The sequence below is a fragment of the Gouania willdenowi genome, chromosome 6 (assembly GCF_900634775.1).
Source record: "Gouania willdenowi chromosome 6, fGouWil2.1, whole genome shotgun sequence".
NCBI classification, from domain to species: domain Eukaryota; kingdom Metazoa; phylum Chordata; class Actinopteri; order Blenniiformes; family Gobiesocidae; genus Gouania; species Gouania willdenowi.
The window spans coordinates 71,828,169-71,851,376 of record NC_041049.1 but is presented as its reverse complement, the minus strand read 5'-3'; the positions used below and the strand labels follow the sequence as shown (position 1 = coordinate 71,851,376).

The 23,208-nt window shown below is 36.7% G+C and overlaps 1 protein-coding gene across 1 annotated transcript in view; it reads right to left on the bottom strand.

The window, feature by feature from the left end:
* LOC114465317 (alpha-1,3-mannosyl-glycoprotein 4-beta-N-acetylglucosaminyltransferase C-like) overlaps window positions 1–21,398 on the bottom strand; it is a 37,440-nt gene extending 16,042 nt beyond the window's left edge. Inside the window, exons 1-2 of the mRNA XM_028450245.1 lie at window positions 21,144–21,398; window positions 16,920–16,994 (exon numbers count right to left, since the gene is read on the bottom strand). The gene's annotated coding sequence lies outside the window, so the exon portion shown is untranslated. The remainder of the gene's footprint in view (window positions 1–16,919; window positions 16,995–21,143) is intronic.
* Between the last annotated feature and the right edge of the window lie 1,810 nt (window positions 21,399–23,208).

Below are 23,208 nucleotides of genomic sequence, written 5' to 3'. Positions count from 1 at the left end.
TTCAAAAGAGGCCTATAAATCTCATATCTTCAGTTTCATGTTTTTTCCTCAGGTTAGAGAGTGTAGAGCACGATGATGTATTATGATACACTAGTTTGAACCTGAATCTTTCTCTGGAGTGTTATTATGTTAATTGCACATAATTTTACGGACTCATTAAACACCACAACACTACAGACATTCATTCAAATGTATCTGATGCAGAAACATCTGTTGGTTATATCAGGCACAGAGGAAATACAAATTGTGTTCAGAATAAAAGGTACCACAGGATTTAATGAATTACATCTTAAAGTATAATGGCTTAAATAAACCTCTCTAACGTCCACAGGACGTCTACCTTCAGGTGCTCAAAGCAGCATTAAAACAGTCAGCTCATCTGATTTATAGAGTGCTTTGAATCACGGCTGAGACCCAATCCCTGAGTCCATTCACCTTTAAAAGAGTCTGTGAGACAGTGGGGGGCACTAGGTTACATTGAGGATTGTGACCACCTTTGAAATGTTACTTGTGTTTTGTAAAGTTTCAAACACTTTCCTCTTGATTTACAGACTAAATTTGGCACCAGACATACAATTAAATGGCATCTTGCATAAAGTTGCATCAGAGCTTTTTAAAGTTTCCATAAAGCAGAACTCATCTTTTGTCACAAATTGCATAAAAGTCCTGATGGCGTTTCTCTCACTGAACCTTTTTTAAATGGTTTCAGCAGCAGCGGCTAGAAAAGTTCAAAGGAAAAGAGGATATATATATATATATATATACTGTATATATATATATATATATATGTATATATAATCAGGTTTATGAGCACGCTGCTTATCTTCAGTTATTTTACACTGGTTCACACTACAATGAACAATAAGCCACACACTTTAATTCATATTTATCTATTGCAGCCTGATTTTGTATTAATTTGTCTGTAAATGTATTTCTATGCTGTAAAGCAGTGGCTCTCAAATGTTTTAGGCTCTAGTCCCCTTTTCTCTTATTTCTGAATCCTAGTCCGTCCTTTGTCGACTACAACATTTAGCTCAGAAAACTATTTAAAAACATCTATAGATCATAATGAAGGAATGAATGAGTGATAACACATATTTTAAATCTCATTTTGTAAATATAAGGTCCACCCCACGCCTGGGGTGGGACCAACACTGACTCTTTATTTGTTTATTTTCCATTCTCTCTCTCTCTCTCTCAAGTACCCCCTGTAGTGCCATCACGTACCTCTAGGGGTACACGTACCCCCATTTGAGAAACACTGCTGTAAAGGGAACAAAAAATACACTGCAATAAAACTAAGTCTATTCATTTATCTATTATCTATACTAGGTCAGTGCCCGTAGGAAGTATATATTACTATAATAAAGTGGGAGGGGCCAGTAGCTTTTTCATGGATGTTAAATGAGGTTGTGTTTAAAGGTGAGACGTCAGAAACATTTAAGTTAGTTATGAAATGTGTACAGTGATAAATATTGTGTTTACATATAGTTTGGCTTTTAACAAGAACACTGTAGGGAGTTGAACCTCATCTATTCTGATTCCAGTTTGTTGTCCTCACAAATCAGGATCTCCTCAGACCAGAACAGACTCAGTCTGGACTCGTTTAGTGTCGTTAATCCACAACCGTCAGTTTAGATGCACACGGAGTTTGTAAAGCGTTTATTAAATCTTTGCTTTTATAGAGATTATATAGATTTATTAACGGTATCATTGCAGCAGCCATGTTGAAAGTCTCAGGTCAGTCTGAGCCTGATTCACAGAGATATTTGAGGAACACACACACACACACACACACACACGTGTCATATGATATATATACTGTTGAGCCACATGTTGAAGCATCAGTTTGAAATGGAGCCTCTTTTGCTTCCTGAAATAATTTCCACCAAATGAAGGATTAATAAATAAATAAATAAGAGGAATTGCATGTAAAGAATGTAAAGAATGTATAATTGTGTGTTAAAGTATGAGACACACTAAACAGGATAAAGCCAGTTTGGTAAAGCCATTCCAGTGAACGTAGCCCCATAAATCAAACGCTGCTGTTCTCCCCCCACCTTTTATTTTAGCAAAGATTTATATGCCTTCACTGACCCTGTTTGTACAGTTGATATACACAGTTTATCATTAGAGAGAGTGAACTGATATCTGCAGAGGAAAGGGAGACAACTACAATTTATTTGATTATCTTTTCCATCAAGGACTTTACCTACGAAAGAGGATTAGTGGCACAAATCAGCCATAAGCTGGTGGAAGAAAGAACTAAAACTTCAGAAAGCTATGAAAGCTCCTCCCACACTGGCTACGAGTGGCGTCAGGCAGAGCTGGACCCACGTTTATCACCTCTGTAATATAGAATATTAGTATTCCAGACGCCCTGCCAGCCTCCAGCCAGTGTGGGAGGAGCTTGAAGACATCACAAAATAGTAACAGATGAAAACTTATATATATATACAGTATATATACATATAATTATAAAGGCCCACTGGTGGACAACCCCATTAAAAAAAAAAAGGCAGTAAAATACACAATCCAGCTCTGATGTGTATGAAATTTTTATATAGATCACATATTCACGAACTGAGGTATTAATTATTGAAATCTCACCATCTATGAGAGATAGGGATTTTTAAACTGATCCACAATCAGTATATTGATCTGGATCCCCTCTAAAATTTAAAGGAATCTTCCATGGCGTAAGGTCTATCTTAGGTTAAATAATGTACTTTTGACGTAATCCTGCAAACAAACAAACAAATAAAGGTTTTGTTGGTGAATCCTTGTGCTTACATAATGGTGGGATACACCCTGAATAGCATCAATGTAAAACACATGCTTCTTCTCCTTTGAGACGTTACTGAATCTCCATGTGTAAAATAAAACTGCCTGAGAGGGAAAATGAAGCGTTCTCAAAGCTCTGCAGAAAGGAAATTACAACTGCTATGTTTGTTGTTTGAAAATGATAAAAGTTTTTTGTGATGCATGCAGGGGAATCGAAAAGATGGAGATATGCATTCTGGGTTCTGGGGGAGAGGATGTTGGTCTCCATGGCGACAAGTTCAATAGAAAGCATTGAGGCAGTGACACACCCGGAATCTTTGAGGCTGTATGAATATCTCGAAGCTCAATGGGGAGAGATTTGTTCCCTGGAGGACATTTTTCATTTTGTTTTACATTATTTATCTTAATAAAGTTTATGATCCACAAATATGATCAGTACAAAGATTTAGAACCTGATGATCCTCAAGATGGATGTTCTTCATGTAAAAAGCTGTAATCTAAACTGAAAGATTCACTTCATTCATAAAAATTAAAAATAATAATAATTTGAATCTATTTTAAGAAAGGACAGGTGTAGACCCAAATGTAGGACTGAAGGAGATCCACAGGCTTCAAAGAAATCCAGGTATCAATAACAGTTACGTCTGCAAAGGAGGTAATATTTTCACCTGCATTCATTTATTTGTTTGTTAGTAGGATTACATCATAAGAACTAAATGGAATTTGCCAAATTTTAACCAAAGATAGGAGGATTCTATTAAATGTTGAAGGGTATCTGGATCAATATACTGATTCTGGATCAGTTTGAAAGATCAAGGAATCCGTGATGAGATTCTTTATGAAATTTTACTCAATTACTGTATATGAAGTTGGTTCATCAAATACACCACTGAGTTTCATCAGATCCAGATAAAGCATTTCATCACAATTTTATGAAAAATGGATCTTTAAAGTGTGAGTGATCATGGAACCATAATCAGGATCACCGACCCAGATAACTGACAATATCTGACAAAGAGGAGATTTGACACTTGGTGGATGTTTGCACTCTTTGGATGCTCTTGTTTACTTATTTATTAGGCAGAAATAGGGAATGTTAATTCAGAATCTCTGCAAATGTACCAAAAGGATGGTTTCCTCTTCATTAGCTAAAAGCAGACAGTCTTACACAAGACAACCTGCAATAACAGAGCAGTTTGTCATATGAGCTCCAAACCCAGTAAACTACGAGTGTTTGAACCTCATCAGGAGCTCAATCGTCCTAAACCAGTAAATGGTGCAAAGACAAATGAGACCTCAGCTCTTCATGAGTCCAGTCCAAAGATGCAGGAACTTCATTAAACAAGTGGTTAACATAGACTGAGTAATGAGGAGGTGTTTGTGCTAAATTAAAAACTAAAGTTGTCCTTAAACAACAGAATCAACAAACAAAAGTGGAGGGTTCTTAGTTCAGACAGAGCTGCCAAATTTCAGAAAATGACAAGAGTGAGACTTTAGTGACCTGATGCGTTACGTCAAAAAAAAAAAAAAAAAAAAAGTGGCCTTTTTTAACATGACTTTGTTTTAACATTGATTTCTACCTTCAGAATGATGTCATCACCTCCATACCAGCAGCTCTCCCTGCACTGTGTCCTCCTAATGATAGTTTTAATCAACCACAAATTACAAATGAAAACTAACAAGAATTTTGACAAAATCCATTTATTAATCAATATTTCATATCAACAACTGTCCATCATTTATCTGGGGACATGTCTCATGTTGTAGGTGTTTATCACAGATGTTGATGATGACAGAGGCTCCCACTTAAAACACTGTGGCCCAAGGCAGTGCTACCTTTACCTCAGCTCTCCTTGTCTGCAACAGAAAGGACGTCATTAAAAAGATCATCATGTAAAAAACATTCAAATCATTTAGACAAGACATTTTATCAATAAAACAAACCAATTCACTAAGAAAAAAGGAATAAAAATAATTTAAGACAAGGTAACACACACACACACACACACGCACACACACGCACGCACAGCAATATAAACAGTGAGGGTAGTTACATACCATCTCAGACGGCGTCTGTCCACTAGACACACTTTCTTTCTGAAAGCATGGCAACGAGTCGGTGCATGTTGTGTGAGGTGTCGTTGGACCCGCCTTATGTTGCTTCTGATTGGTTTATTATTGCGTGATGCCTGCCATGGTTGGTTAGATTTAGGCACAAGGAGACATGGATTGGTCTGGGATTGGTTATCTTAGTCAGTCAATCAGAGTTACTCGAGCTACGGCAAGCTGTGAGGACCAAAGTTCATTATCATGAAAAAAATATAAGTATTGAATGGGAAAATATATGCGTGAGAAATGTCATGTGTGGCGTGTGGTGTGCGAACGCGTCAAATTGCGTGACTGTCACACTCAAAGCGTGAGGCTTGGCAGCTCTGGTTCAGGCCTGACGGTATTTCCAAGATCTACACATTTCTATGTGTTTGACAGCTAAAAGCTGATATATTTGTTTTATTAATCTGCTTTAGACCTGTTTATCACTTTAAGAGTTTAAACGGGAGCTCAAAGATATAACTTAATTTCCTTAAACAAATGAGACAACTGCACAAAGTTGTAATCATTCCAACAGAGAGGGTCATTATTGCAGCACTTATCTGGTTTCTACATGGCATGTGGCTATGATTTGGGATTATCAATGTGCTGGGTGTAAATTAGGGAAAGAAAGGCAACTTTTGTTACCCTATGAAAGTGATTGGATATTAATTTAATTTAAACAGTAGCGTAATCAGTGATCCAATGTAAATGTGGTTAAAGAGGGCAGAGCTACAGACAATTTCTCAGTTTACTGCCAGGAATGTAGAAAGGAAAGAGGAAGTATAGCATGGGGATCAACCAGGAGATTTTCTTTGGTGTTCATTTAACAAACAATTGATCCTTTTGGGATCTCGGACTCTTTCATCACTAGTTTGGTTGTCCTCATGTTTTTCAGTATTTAGATGATTATTGTTACAATTTCCTACCTTAAGAATGTAAATGTACATGGGGGTGGTGCATCGTCAATGAGACGTAGTATTTATCAGTAATTGTACCTTGGGCATATATCATATATCATCATTGACAAAATTTCAAAAATTCAATTCTTGGTTTGTAATTAAGCAATCCAGATTGGATCCAGATTGCACGTTTTATCAAGATATTGTGAAAAAAAATGGGGGCGCCCATACATTTGTATCTACTGTATTAGTAGTTTGAATGATGATGGTGCCATGTGATGATGATCCAGATAACTGTCTGTTTATAGGCTCTCGACAGAGGTTTGCATTTTGTGCCTTTGTTTTAAAGATGTGAATAAAACATCAAATTCATGTTTAATAGTTTAAATAAATGTTCTTTACCACAGCCTTGCTTTAAAAAACATTTTTTAGGATTTTTATCATTTTTTATTTTTTTCATTTTCTGTTGCAATACAATTGCATAAGCCTAATAGAAAAAGTAATTCTCAAACAGCATGTACACTAGTCTGAGCTGTGATGTCCAAATTTCAATGTTTTCTTTATTGTATCTCATTAAATCTGACATTTTCCCATCTCACTTTTGAGAACACGTCTGCCTGCAGCGCGGTCTAACTGTCACCATGAGGCCCTCTAATCATGATGATGTTAAAAGCACCAGGAAGCACAGCTTCACAGTAACAAAACTCGCCTTTACATGTGTGAAAGCTTCACACACAGACTTGTCATCCGCTGTGACAAATTGCCTGAATTAAATCTAATTGGATTGTTTGGGATTCAATGCCAGTGGAGTGCGTTGGACTGGAGTGGAAGAAATCACATAAAATGTGTAGGATCCAAAAAAAAAAAAAGGTTTATATATAGGTTAAAATATAAGTCTTGAGAAACAAAAGAATTGGACAATAAAATCTAAACTAAAAGATCAGAATAGTTGCAAAACGTTTGCGTAGTGATGCCTGCATAGCGCTTTCACACAGGTTTGTTGTAGAAAATGAGCTGCTGGTTAATGTAAATAATGAAAATAGAAGTCGTTCAGTTAACCATCCACATGGTATCAGCATTACCACATAATGCTAATGTTCTACTGAGGACTCAGTTCAGAGTGAACCATTAGCATGTTTGCTTTGTGACTTTTCTTCTTCTCTAAGACATTATTTTATAATCTGTGAATAAGACTGATTGAAATTGAAAAGCCAACGGGAATTAAACTGATTTCTGACTCACGGACCACAGAGACTACAGTTCTCCGTATTGATGATTGTTCTTAAATTGTTTCTAAAATCAATCCTTCTCATATCCCAACCTTGGTTTTTAATAGAAACATTTATGGATCTTTGCACTTCTGATGTTTAATTAGATTCAAAATATCTACTTCTCTTTTCCTTTACAAATAAATGATGAGATCAAATCAGTTTCAAAGTCCACAGAAACATAACAAATCATTTTTTAATTATACATGCAAATGATGATAAATATGAAACTCATCCAAAGCTTAAATGAGACAGAGCGTTTTGATCTACTCTGCTCATATTTAGCATCTGTTGATCTTAGTCAACCTCTGAGTGTCAGTGGTATCTGGGCCAGTTCAGAACAGTCATGGAGATCAAGATATTGGTAATGATATTGATCTGGATCAAATAACCTTTTCCTATTGCTGAGATGTAGAAGGTCAGAAAGCAAAGGATAAATTAGCCCCACTTGACTGCTTTTACCAATTTATATGGCTCTGCTCCTATGAAACATTATACAAAGTTTCATGTGAAACACTTCTGTTTAAATATAAAAAAAATTATACAAGTTATGTTTCTATTTGTTTATTTTAATGGTTCAAGAGTGACAATGCAGCCTCTTAGTAGCGATGGTATTGATATTCCAAAAAATAAAAAAAATCAACTCTATCCAAGTAACTTTTTCTTAAGATTTGTGTGTGTGAATATTTATTAAAAAAGTATATTGCTGTTTTATTTTCAGTCAGCTTTGATTGTCTTTGTATATTTTCCATAGCCGTCTGCACCACAAGTAACTGTTTGATTTTTGGCAGCCAAGAATGTTGAATCTGACCAAAGGATGTCAGGTGATTGGTTGAATGAAGTGAGTGCAGTCAGAATGGAAGCAATAGATAGACTAATGTCTCCACCAACATCAAGATGTTTATCAATGCTCAAATGTATGATGTACCACTAAACAGGGAAACAGTACCCTGTGGACATATAACAGAGATATACCTGCATTGTTTCATTCTTTCATTGTTGATGTAATGTGTGTGTTGATTTTAAATGTTCTTATTGATTTTAAACTGTTGAATGTTTTATCATGTAAAGCACATTAAGTTGCCTTGTGTATGTAATGCGCTATACAAATAAATTTGCCTTGCCTTAATCAGTAAGATTCAAGAGTAACTAAACCCCAAAACCACTTTTTTCTGCTGAATACAAATATATGTGGGTATGAAGTAGTGCTGTTTATTGATCCTGTATTTAGTCATAAAAGGTCAGTGACTGCCCTCTATGGGTTGAAACCAGGATATTACAATTGATTTTTGCTGTGATGTTTTGGGACCATCTTGCATCACAGACCAGCACTGTTAGCCCCGCCCCTTTTATAAAACTATCACCTGTGGGCTCTACAATGTGTGGTGAGAGAAGAGTGAATAGAGAGCTATAGTGAGTAATGAGTAGCTAGTTAGCATAGCATAGATTGTTCATTGGAGATTTTATAGGATAGAGTGGGCGTGTCTTAACTGCTCCAGAAGCCCCGCCCACAATCAAGACATTTTTTTGAATTTCCCTCCTAGTGGCAGGTCAGGAGAAAGCAGGGGTTTAGTTATTCTTTAAGTTTTAAGTACATACAACTTATGAAAGACAACTAATTCAATGATCGAACACAATAACCACCCACAGAGCCTCGATCGTGACCTGAACGATTTCCAATCTGCAATAGCTCGTTTTGGTTGTTTTTCTTAATTCATAATTTAACCTTTAAAACACAATTGCAAAATTGCGAACAATAGTAGATAAATGAGCTGAAAGTAAATGATAATGAACACATTCATGGTGAAGCCATAGTGATGAAATCCTCTCCAGAATTTGCTAAATGAGTTGTTGCAGTTTTTGTGACTGACGTGCATATCCTGCCTTATTAAGGAAACTGAAGGTCTGAGTCACTGACATTTATAGAGCTTGACATGTGCTGGAGATTTGACACGTCCACTTGATGTTTCCCTCCATCATCCCTGGAAATGCCAATTACATTCCTCATACATGGGTTAGTGAGTTCAGGTTAGTGTTTTAGAGGAGAGTGGAATACAGGTCACAACGTCTATTAGAACTCATTTTTAGATTCTTAAGTAGAATAGCAAAGTAGAATCTCTAAGCTCTAAACTAGAGCTTAGAGATTCAAACACAAATGTGCCGACAGCTTTGATGAGTGCACTATTTAATTTGGAATTTACCTCTGTTGCGTGTATTTGTTAAACCTCTGAGTTTGTAGGCGCTGCTTACTTTCATGAAAATGGGTTATGGTGTGCTTGGAGGCTCAGAGCACTGAGTGGCTTTAGTGGATCACTTTAATAAGGCTATTATTACGTCCGCTTCTTTTGTGCAGCACTGCACTTTCAGACTTTAAATGACTTCAAAGGTACAGCATTAAGAAAAAAAAGTAAAAGGTATTTTCAGACAAACTGCGCTGTTACCAGCTTACATAACGTCCAAGTCACATTATTATTATCTTGTCTTTACTAGTAAAAAGTCCTTCCCATCTGTCTGAAACCAATTCACTCCTCATTTCTTTTCAAAATATTCTTGTACAAATGAAATGAGGCTCAGTTTAGTAATGATGCACTTTATCGAATAGAAGCAGAAGAAAGTTCCAATTTATAGTTGTTGACATGGATTTTTAAAAGGATACTCAACCCAATCGACAAAGACAGCTCAACTGAAACACTATCATCTGTAACCTTTACAAGTAGGAATGAGAGGCTGTTTGGAAGCTACATTTGTAATAAAAAGCACATACAATGCACATTAATGGAGGGCAACATGGTTGATCAACTGTGGCGTAGTGATTACACAGAAGTTTAATGAGGTCAAAGGATTCTGATGGTTCCAATTGTAGCATAAAGTTCCCCGTTTTAAGGTGTTTTCCTTGTTCAGTTGGACATCATGTGTAGATCTGTTGTTAAATGGCTGAACCATCCAAATGCTGCACTGACGAGTATTTTCAAAGCGCAATATCTTTCTGATCTCCTTAGAAACAATATCATAACGTCCAAGGAAGTAGATTGACACGTGACATAGCTAAGCGCTAAAACTTTCTATTGAAATGCTTTTTCACCAGATACGAAAGGTATGTGAACGTTGATTGGCTGAAATCTCCAAAATGGCGATGCACACATACTGTATTTAGTGTGTTTGAGGCTAAAGTTGATATAAATGACCCCAAAGACAATTCTGACAAAAATTAGTTACAAAGATTCAAGTGTTTATTATCATGTGCACAATAAAGAAACATGATTCCCTGCACAATGACATTTCTATTTTGCTCACCACACTGGTTGCCACAAAAAACAAAAACAAAACAAAAAAAGACAAATAAAAAGAAAAGTATATTAACAATAAATATAAATATGTACAAGGTAGAGAAGTAAAATATAAAGTGTGCATAGTGAAATATATCCAGCTTCTATTGGCTGTTGAGGAGTCTGATAGCAGAAGGAAAAAAGAGGTTCCTCAGTCTGGTGGTCCTGCATTTCACACTTCTGTACCTCCGTCCTGAGGGTAGAAGTATGAACAGACTATCATCTCCTTGGTCTTGTCTATGTTGAGGGTGAGGTTGTTCTCCTCACACCGTGTCATCAGACTGGCCCCTCCCTCCTGTAGGCGGCTTCGTCTCCGCCAGTGATACATCCTATCACTACGGTGTTGTCTGCAAACTTCAGGATGGTGTTTTCCTTGTGGGAAGCGACACAGTCGTGGGTGAACAGGGTGTAGAGGACAGGGCAGAGAACACAGCCCTGTGGGGTGCCAACATTAGTGTGGATGCTGGCTGAGGTCCTCTTCCCAATCCTGACAGACTGAGGCCTGTCAGTCAAAAAGTCCAGCAGCCAATCACAGAGGGTGGAGTGAAGCTCAGTAGTAGCTCAGCTGCTTCTTCCGCCAGCTGAGCTGAGCAGCAGCTAAAGAGCAGAGCGGAGCTCACAGAGGAAATTATTTACTAAACAAGAACTTTTTCTTCTGAGAAAGGATACGATACTTCAACAATAAAAACTATCATTTACCATCTGACTTTTGCTGTGAGGTAATCATCTACTCCTTTTTTATTTATTGGCTCAACTGGAAAGCTAAATAGCTAGCTAGCTACAAGTAGCAAGCTAACTAGCAGAAGAATGGCTCTTTCCACAACAGAATACAGCAGTCTTCTCCAAAAGATTACTGAACTGGAGACTACAGTGCGAGGAATACAAGTAAATATTGAGGTTAACGGACACTGTGGATATGATAATGATACGACTGTGCCACTGTTTCAAAACAGCGGAGTGGATAAAGATAACTCGCTACCAGCTTGAGCTAACAAGGCTATCAGAGCTAAGGAGGATCCTGTTCCCGTTGATAAGCCAACAGGTGTGAGTCCTCCCTGGAATACTCTGGGAGCTAAGCCTAAGAAAAAGTCATATCCACTTCAAAGGCTAACGGGCCGAGCAAATGGTCCTGATATCAATAATGAGACGGACTGGCCTGCACTGACTTCTCAGACTGTAGCCTCAACATCAACTTCCTTGTCTGCCCAGGCACAAAAGTGGACATCTGCTAAAGGCAGGAGTATCACCAAGTCACAAACCCAGTTTCATGTAGAACTGGGTAATCGATTCGTCCCACTGCTGAATGACCAAGGATCTGCTCTAATGAGGTCAACACACAACCTTCTGGAAATGTGAAGACTGAAAGTGCTTCAGGAAAACAGAAGCGACATGGTAGGCCAAAGCAACAACCTAAGTGTCGTACTTGAAGGAAAGGTGGTGGAGTTGCTGCCATCTTTAAATCAATATTTCAGTGCAGAGAAAATACATTTGGTGATTTTATCTCCTTTGAATATATGTCATTCTTACTGAAGGGTGATTCAAGAGTTCTGTTTTTAGTCGTTTATAGACCCCCAAAATATTCTGGAGAATTCATGGATGAGTTTGCTGAACTGCTGTCAGTTGTATGCACTGAATACAACTTTTTAATAATAACAGGTGACTTAAATATTCATGTAGACAATAACATGGACAATACTGCCAAAGAACTGTATGATTTAATGGATACTTTTGGTCTTACACAACATGTGACTGGTCCGACACACACTCAAGGTCACACTTTGGATCTGGTTATCTCTAAAGGTGTTGATATCTCTGCTGTTGATGTAAGAGACTTAGCTCTATCTGATCATTTCTGTGTCTTTTTTGACCTAGAGACTGTAACATCTAGTTATGTGTGTTTAAAGAAAAGGTACATAATATGACAACACGTGCACAGTTTATGGAAACCATAGCAATGACACCAACATTGAGTGGTGAGACAGTTGATGATCTTCTGGATGAGTTTAATACAAAAGTCTGTGATGTCATAGATGTGGTGGCTCCAATCAAAACTAAGAGAAAACCAAACACACAGAAAACACCTTGGAGGAGGACTGAGATAATGCAGAAATTGAAATCTGACTGTAGAAGAGCTGAGCGTAAATGGAGATCAACAAAACTCCAAATTCATCTAGAACTATACAAAATAAGTCTGCGAAAATTCAATGATGGCTTGTTCAAAGCAAGGCAGCAATACTTTACTGAAATTATTGCTAAAAATGTCAACAACTCTCGCACGTTGTTTTCTGTAATTGAAAAGCTCACAACCCCCCCAGATCAGATAGCCCCTGAATTACTGTCAGCTGGAAAATGTAATGAATTTTCTGTATATTTCAATAAAAAAGATGAGATGTTAGTCAGGTATGAACCCAGCAGGTCTCTGAGATCTATGGACACAGGTCAGATAGTGGAGCCCAGAGCTCACAGTAACCATGGTGATGCTGTGTTTAGTTGTTATGCTGCAAAGAAGTGGAACAAACTGCAGCAGAGCTGAAGTCAGCATCACATGTGAACATTTTTAAATCAAAGTTAAAGGAACTTTTTTTCTCTACTGTGTATGAATGAGAGAGATTTATGGTCATGATGATGATGTCATGTGTTTGTTGATGATTTTACATGTTTTTACTGATGATTTTAATGTTTTGTTAATGACTAATGTTCGTATTTATTTTAAGCTGTTGTCTGTTGCACTTTTTGATCATGTAAAGCACATTGAGTTGCCTTGTGTATGAAATGCACTATACAAATTAATGTGCCTTGCCTTGAAGTCCGAGGGAAAACAGTTTATGGGTGAGCATGTGGGGAATGACCGTGTTGAAGACTGAGCTGTAGTCAAAATGTTATTATTCAGCTTTAGATTCATCATCTAAAGTGCATTCATGGGATGGATTGCATATCATTTTCATATAAAAGTAAGTAGGTTGATAGACTGTTTGGAGTTGCTTAAATTTATCCAAATCATTGGTGGCGTTCATTAAAAAAAGAAAAAGTATTAAAGCAATTTGAAAACACTTGAGGTCAGTCCATACCCCCACCTTCATTGTAAATAACAGCCTCAGGTTTTTATTATTCATCCAATGACTGATTTGCTCACATTGGAAACAAATTGTTCAGTGTTCTTCTGCTTTGCCCACTGAGCATTACAGTATCAGAGGATTTGGGCCCAAATTTAGAGAAACCAAGAGGATTTTGTGCTGCGCCTGCCAACACAGGCTTTTGATCTGAGACCAGGTGATATCACACAATCTACATTAATCCTCCCCCTCCCCTACTGTGGATCCCGTTCCCGTCCCAGCCGAGCTCTCCTCTTACCCAGCTGTAATCAGTCAGAAGGATAATTAAGCCTTGCGGGACTGCTGCAGGCCTTCCACTTCTGAGTTGTCAAAAATAGTAGAAGGATGTGAATCAAACGCCTTTGAAATACAGATGAATTTAAGAGCCCGACAACGACAACACACTTAGCTGAAGGTGTGTTTTCTCTTGACCCTGAACTCTCCACGAAGATAAAAGATCTCCTCGACTTTCAGAGGAGAGTTAAACAGATGAGGCTGGAAATGTTGTAATTTATAAGAAAAAGTCTCAACACTTTACCATTTTACTGGTTTATAGGGACGAGAAACAAATGGTTTCCAAGAGAAAATATTAGGATGTTTAATTTTTAATAGCTAGAGTTACAAATGATGATGCCTTTTACTCTGTTTTAAATAAGTATTCATTGGTTGCATATGCATGCCAACTGCTGTGCTCTGACCGACCTCATCCAACCTCATCCAACCCATCCAGCCCTTCCATGCTAACCAAATAATTGTCAGTGCATTTGCACCCTGAGGGTTCTAAACTGTTCTGAAACGTATTCTAGCCAATAGTCAACACTGATTGGTCCTGTTCTAACAGTAACTGTATTAAGTCTGTCACTATTTTTATCTTCAGGCCAAAGAACTCAACATTAAAAACACAGTGATTCACTCAAGTGTAGCCACTGTTATTTCACTGTTTAAAGCATGCTAAATCTAAAGATTTCAACATTGTAAAGTGACAGAAAATCTGCCTTTTGGATAGTATTTTATGGGTAAAACAAATCAAATTAATTCTACAATGTCAGTTACCTCATGTTTGAAATCCATTACTGCTGGCAGATGTGAAAGTAATGGATTACAAGTATTCACATTACTGTGTACCTTTTGGAGTATATTTATAAATCAGTCATTTTACTTGTACTTAAGTACATTTTAAAAGAAGTAAGGCAATTTATTACAATTCTACATCCAACAGTTACTGACTAAATTTTTATTTTTTTGTTTTAAAATGATCAACAGAAATTGTGAAACTACAAAAAATGAAATAACCAGACAACAATTAAATGCATCACATCATAGCCGACCAATCAGAATAAACGTAATGCACAACGCCAAAACATCATTGAATGGAGATTATTTTCCCACTTTTAGAGATCATAAATGTATTTATAATTAGAACCTGAGAATTAATTAATTAGGGTAACCCTAACCCTTAAAGAGAATTATACATTTTGACAAACCTTTTACTTTATACAGATGCCTTTGTGGAAAATAAATAAAATGAGTACTATTTAATTGAGATACTTTTACTTGTACTTGTACAATGTCATTCAAGTAACAGTACTTCTACTTGAGTAGGATATAGCAGTACTCTTTACACCTCTGACTGGTACATGTTAGTTAAACTTGACCTCACTAATGTTATTTGGGATTTCCTCTACTCAGAGGTAATATTAACATACAGAATAAATGGGATTTGTAAGAGGTCTATTTTTATTCATGATTGCTCAGTGCAGAAAAATATAGAAATGGAAACAGAAAAAGCAGGTTCCAGATTAACTGGTTTTGGTAGATTACATTTCACCTTACATTTAACAAGCTTCCAGGTTATAATCTGAGTCTGTGGCTCCACCCACGGACTTCCTGATGACCCTTATTTTTTTACCACACACAAACAGACCAATCATAGTTATTCTGCCACTGTTTCACTCCACTGACTATAACTTTACAAGCACACGGAAATCAATAAACATTAAGAAGAAACACATTATCTCTGCTGCTCAATGAAGTTGTTTTCCATTAAGAGGACTGAAAAAATAATAAAAAGCAACAAGGCAACAAGGTGAAAAACAACCCTTTTTGCTGCTTTATGTGTAAAATACTCGTTCAGAAAGGCATACAAAGCACACGGGCGTTTCTGGCTCTAGACATGCGGTGCCATTTGAAGAGAATAACACTTAGCTGGCTTTAATCCAACTATGCTGAAAATAAATGTAGGATAAATGATGAAATAAACTGCTAGCTGTGGCTGTAGGGATTCTAAGGTGTAATAAGGTTTAAATTGATGGATTATACAGTCACGCAGCGTGTAACATCAGAAGACATGTGTCATGAGAATGATTGACAGGTATCTGTCATCAGATATTGGTGGATCATTATTATTTTTTAATGGATTAGGAATGTCTCCATTGATCTATGCAAACAGCATACTGAATGTAAAGCTCCAATAAAAAAAAAAAATGGTTCTGAAACACAACATTAAAGCCACATTTTCACATACATGTGGCATAAAAGCAGTTTAAACACAAAACAACAACAACAGCACAAAGGTTTTCTCAAACTGTAAGTAGTAGTGCAGTTTGGTCAAAGCATATAAATAATTAGTAAATTTACTTTCAGACATTAAGTATTGTCTCGACTACTTTCGGCTGCACAATTGTATAAAAATGACTTGGTACTAAAGCATTGATATGAGTTAAAGACACAAGATGAGAAAATATATGTTCTATTCTTTAAAAAACTTAGCAAGTATTAGGCCTAGGAGAAGAAGATATCAAAGAAGTAAAAGCTCCCACATTATGGTAAGAAATATAGAAGAATTACATCTGAAGATACTGTGATGATGTTTGTAGAGAAGGGATTTCCTTTGAGGACTCAAGATAAGTCCTTATTATGGTTGATCTTTGTTGGAAAGACCCTGAAAGTCAGTGTGACAACGTGCCTCAATAAATCAGCAGAGAAACAGACTGAAAATAAAACTGTGTCTGCCAGTTAATGGTCAATACATTTGAACATCTCAGAGAAATGTCACTGTTTTTCTTTATGGGCGAGGCTCCAGCTCAGCTCTTGGCTGTAAATGTGGTTTAGTTTTATTCTTAAATGACTTTGTATCCACAGCAATAAAATCATGATATTATTTATTTGACTTTTCGTTTCATGTTTATCTTTTTTTAATCAATATTTTATAGATATATATATAATATTTTATTTCTTAATTGCACAAAATAAAAAATGGTGACAGCACAGATGATCATAATTTACATTCTCATCCAGATATCTCACACACAGTGCAACAGTGTTATGATATTTTTCAAGCAGTGGTGTTCTGAGTGCTAACAATTAAAAACCTGTGATTACAGCTCATGTGCAAACAGAGCCAGGAAATGTGCACATGAAAAGTAATGAGAATCTAAATGTCACAGTGTACACACTTACCTGCTGCTGATGCACTCCAGGTGGTGCTCTGTCTTCAGACCAGCATGGATCCTTAGAAAGACCCAACCAGACCGCCTGACGAGACAACGGAAATCAAGCTCTTATAAGATGGTTAAGTTTATTATTTAAATAAGAGAACTAATGTATTTCCACCCACACAATCAACTGTTTGTCCATTAGTGAGAGGACTGAACACCAGACATTCACAAACAAAGCTTTCAGTTATTCAAATGGTTCAGCACTCAGTCAGAAAACACTCATTAGTCACCACAGCAGCACCAGCACTTCTATTTTGACATTCATACAACTTTTTTCCTAATGGCTTATTCAATTGTAGTTGAGACAGGGTCAGTATTTCTGAACCCATTGATCCAGGGTTAGGTACTAATTGGAGAAGAGCTTCCAACCATCAACCCCAACCATGTGCAGAGGGTCTGTGGAAGCATTTATGAATTTATTTATGTCCAAATGACACAATTCTCTCCTAATTGCCTATATTTTAAAATATGATTTCCCCACAAATAGTTTCAATCATCTGACACTGAAGTATGGCAGACGTGTTAATACCTCCACCAAGAAGGCAATATTTCTACCAGCGTTTATTCAGGATTATGTCAAAAGAACAGATTTAAACACATTTTTAACCAAAGATAGATCTGATGTCATGGAAGATTCCATTACATGTTGAAGGGTATCCAGATAATATACAGATTCTGGATCAGTTTCAAAAATTCACATCTCGATTGGAAATTGACCAATCTTTATGAAATTTGACTCAGTTATGTTGGATTTGTTCCTCAATCACTCGCTGAGTTTCATTCAGATCGGATACCAAAAAACAGTCAGTGCTGACATATTTGTACCTACTGTATCATTATTAATGTGAATAGAAATGTCTTCCTAGCCTTTAAAGTGATGGTCATCATAGTACCATGATCACTGATAAATGCTAATATCTGGCGGAGGTTTACTATTGGTACTCACAGAAGTTACTGTTGGATGATTGGGTTGGTCTTTGACACGTCTGATATACACACTCACTAAACAAGCAGTTTACTCATATTTAGGGATTTCTTAAAAATACTTTCAGTTTCTGTATAAAGCATTTCATGGTTTTAATAAAACAACATTAAAATCCTGACAGAAGAATAAGTCACATTAAGCACTAGTGTTCCCAGTGTCTAACGTGTAATGCTGTGTTTTCTGTTCCTGCTCAGTGCAAGATGCTCAATGACAGAAGTGAGAGAGACGGGTTCTTGCGAGGCTGCAGCCTTGATTAAAAGAAAACTGGTGCAAGCAGATGGCCGTGTAGATGTTTCTCGCTTGCTTAAAAGTCAGCAGTCCACCCACCATCCATATTTTTCACACTTATTACATTAAAGAGAAAAGTGAAAAAGATACAGACCACTGAGAGAAACAAAGCACTATTGTTTCTGTGTCGAACAGGACTTTCCTTCCTGACTTGAAATCTGAAGAAGATTCTTTTTGTGTATTTTTCAGACACAAAGCTTTGTCAGCTGGTAAATGAAACTTTGGTGAGAGCTGAAAATATTGATTGGAGGAGGAGTGCCCACACGTTTTTAGCTGGCAAGGTTATTTTAGACCAATTTGACAAAAAGTTTGTGAAGTTTTATGAATATGAGACTTTGCAGCTTTAGGTTCATTTGTCCATGTTTTGACTCAGTGAAATGAAAGCATTTTGCTCAAATAACAAATGCCAGAAGCTGAAGGCTGAATATTTACAATTCAACACATTGTATAATCATTACATTATCTGCTGTCTACAAGACACATAAATGGGGGAATGTGGCTAACGTCACTGTACGATGATAAAAATCATTTAAAATCACCCCAACATTTTTTGGACCACAGAGACAGTCTTTCATAAAACATAATGATCAATATAATGACTCAGGGTAACCTCACATACTGTACATGTGGACATTAAACTCATGTTCAACCAGTGGGAACTGAAGCAGAACAACATTATTGTCCCTATATATGAGGAAGTTTACACTTCCACAAATTAATTCTATACAAGGCATTAACAACATCCAAGGATCAGGCGACAAAAATCAATCCCTTCAGGATTTTAACCCTAAATTTCCTTGATTTTGTAACAAATTATTTTGGGGGATTTTTAACACTGTGTGAAAACAAATGCTTGGTTTTATCTTAAAATCTGCTGCCAATACATTGAAGTTTGCTGAATATACTGTAAAAAAATAGCTTGAGCTACTGTGAAGGTTAAAGCTATAAAAGTAGTAATATACAGTAAGTACATGAAGTAAAGCTAATAGTGCTTTGAAGTGAGATCTTAATATGTTATCTTTGTTTCTCTGTATAGTCGTTGATCTCGTTGCTGTTTTCTTCAGATGAATAAACAAAGATTTGAAATGACATTTTCTGTCGCCCACTACCATCCGTCACATAATAAGCTATATTATAGTTTTCTATATATCGCCAAAATAGAAAACTTGATACATCTTGAATCTTGAAATATCGCCCAGCCCAAATTCCTAAATTATAAAACAGCCTAAATAAAAATATAAATGTGTATATGAATCATGTGTTTATTTAATATAATTACAGTTTATATACAAGTCAACATGTTGTATATTTACTGTTAATTTCACATTGTTTGTCTTTAAGTTAGACATTAACATTTTATTTTATTACATATTTTATTATAATTTCTCATACTCACTCATGTGGTTCTCTGGTATTTACTAATGACTTATTAAACACATTTATTACAGACTTTACATTATTTAACACTTTATAAACAGTGTATATTTGTGGAGCTTGTGATTGGATGATTTTTCATGGTGACTTACGTGGTTCCTTCTGCTGTGGTAGACGTTAAAATATCAGTTATTAATCTAACAGAACGTGTAACTGTGTCACATCCTGATGGTCTTTATGAAGATAAACTCTATGTTATATTTTACAGTATTTACACCAGTTCTTTGTTTTTAATCACCAGAACGTCTTCATTCATCATCTCTGTTCTGAGTTGTTTCTGGGTTTGTTCTCGAGAGAACTTCCACTCAGGACATTTCAGGTGACTGTTCTCACAAAGCTAGTGATGGCGTTCAGTTTAGTAAGGCATCTTTTAATTATTACTACATTAAAATACGGGATATTTACGGGAAAATTCTAATACAGGAAGATGGCAGGAAAGAGGGTAAAATACAGGAGTTTCACAGCTAAATACCTGACAGGTATGGACAGAGTTGGTGATTAAGATTTCTAAATCTCTCAGACAGGTCCCCAAAATGAATCATTAAAATGCACCAAGAGGACTTTGTAATTCCATAAAAAAGGTCAATAGAGGTAAAAGCCTTTTTCTTCTATTGATTGGCTGATTTACAGCAGGAATAGAAGAGGAGACAGAGATGTGAAATTTTAAAGACTTCAAATCAAAATGCATGTAAACAAAAGGTATGAAGGTGTATTACTGGTGCAATGGATTCAATAGTTTGTCTATTCACAAACTCCTAAATAATCCATCACAGAAAAAAGGAACATTGTTTTTTAAAGGAACTCATTAAGTCCATCTATGCCACTGATAGTTTTGATGAAAATAAAATAAATAACTGTTGTATTATAACTTGATGTATCTGACCAACTGCGTCCCCAGTGAAAATGCACAAAGCCATTAGATTGTATTATAGGTCAAACCACACACAAACACACTCTGAGAAGCTTCAGTAAATCACTTTAATCTAGCCACGAGATGAAGGAAGGTTATTCCCCCGGTGGTGGAGGGGGACGGCGGATTTGTGTCACATGCTATGCTGCAGTTTACAAGCTTGAGTCATGATGGAAGCTGTGATAAAACTCAGCTGTCACTCAGGACGGCTGAGCCACAAATCTCTCATCGCACATCCAAAAATCCACTTGAGACAGAAAATGTTCAAAGGTTTCCTACAGCAGAAATTCAAAGTTTGACGTGTGATTTCTAACCTCAGCTGTGATTCAAATGAAAAGTATGTGTGTGCACCATCTTTATTTTATACACTGATATTACTGATGCCCACCCCAGGTCCTTCAAGCACTCATCTCCCTCTCATCATCTGCTAACCTTCAGACCATCTCAGTCTGTGCATGCACCCAGAAGTCTCTAGAAGTTATTATCATTGGCTGAAAAACCAGAGAGGCAGATACGGAATCACAGTGTAAACAGAACATGACGAGAAGCTGCAGAGAGGACACACTAACCTGGAAACAGAGCAAGAAATGTGCTTCTCCAACGCTGCTGCTACCACTCCTGATGCTGATGCTGCTCCTGATGCTGATGCTGATGCTGATGCTGATGCTGCACTCACCTACAGTAAATCACTGCCATGACTCACGCAGAAGGGGAGATGGAGAACAGGCTCTCAGGAAAAGTGGAGCAAACACTGGTTGCAGAGCTGCTGTATCTCTCATCCTTCCTCTGGTACCCACCACTCTCATCTCTCACAACTCTGCAACCCCCTCACTCACCACCACAAAGTATCACCCACAGTGTGTGTGTGCAACTGCTCTCTCTCTCTCTCTCTCTCTCTCTCTCTCTCTCTCTGGATTTTCTGACTTAAAGACGCATCACACTCATAGCTGCATAAACACAGAGCATTAAAGCATCTAACCATGGTAAATAGGAGATTGCCTTGAAGGTCTACAACACGCACATTTTCAGGGTCAGCACAAACCTTGCTAATTTGGCTTTTTGAATACTACATTGTTTGGTCTGTCATCCTTCAGCTGTGCACGAGTTTATTAATGTACATTAATATTTTAAATAAACTTTACTTTTGATATGTAGGAAAGAATAGCTTGCATTCATGGAGCAAAACAGATGGTTTATGTGTTTATGATAGTGTTATCCACTAACCTTAAAACTTTAAACCCAGAGGTTTACAACCTTTTCTGTCTCGTGTACAATAAGCACCCCCTCATCATGCCATCAGCCCCGCCTTTGTTTTTAAAATATGATGTTTGTGTTATGCAGCAGGCCTGTATATATCTTTTCCTGTTTCTAGAGCAGCAATAACTCAGGATTAAAACCATGTATTCTGGTATTTCTGATGTTTTGGCTTATTCCAGATCTGGTCATTTATCCGCTTAATGTCTCCTCTGAGAAGAGTTTATTATTTATCTCTACTGATGTGTAAGAAATATGTCAGACGTGGACATATCTGTTCAAAAATGTTCAGAAACAACAACATTCTTTGTTGTGTACCTGTCACTTCAGAAGAACGCAGTGTTATTAGTTTGAAGCTGTCACTGAAGGTTTCTACAGTTTTTCAGATGTTGGCAGGTATTGAAATGCATGTGGATCAAAACCTGAAATATGATAACATAAATATGAATATGGTATGAATCTACCATACATGCAGCATCCTTAAATGTATGAACAGTTTTCTGTAACATTTGTAGTTAACAGGTCAAATACTGTAAATCTGTGTATTTATAAAATATTATTTAATCTAATAATGCATAGGCATTGCTGAGTGTGACTTTATAAAGCTGAAGTGATTTCAGATTTAAATGACAAGTTGAAACTGGATCTCTGCTGAAAAAGGGCCAGAAGTCAAGTTCTTAATTTGCAAGTATAATGAGCTTTGAAGTCCGTTAAAATGTAGATTACATATGTTCTCCACGCAGATATGTTTTAATTTAGTGTGAAAACCGCATTAATGCAGCTGGAGACATTAAAACCCAAAGAAACAGCACTTTTAAGTTTTAAGGACCTGTAAAGGAAATGTATATAACATAAAATGTGTTTAATGTATTACCAATGAACTAAATGTGTGCATTTACACTAACTTCTCTGTATCTTTAAATAATTAATGTTGCAGTTTTAATAAGGACAATTTTTAAAAGTTCTTTAATATATTATTTCTGGTATGTCGTGTGAATGGAATATTGTATCACAGGTATACAGAAGAACTCAAATGCAACGCAGGAAGGAGTAGACAGAAACTGAAATATCTAAATAAGATTGAATAAACGGGCCCCACACAAAACCAGGAAGATAACTGAAATATTCCCCACTCGGATTTGTTATTTAATAAAGAACTCAGATTCCACACTTAATAATCAAAAACAGGAACTCTCAATACTTTCTAGGAGTTTGAAGTCTCTCTTAACGGGTTGATCATCTAACCATAGACTGACTGAACAGAGGGAGGATTTACAGTATAACCTGAGGAGCAGCTGTGGAGAGCAGGAAAACATGGACAGGAACAGGTAAAATCAAGGAACAGAGAGTGAATAAGGAGGTAAACCATAACTAACTAAG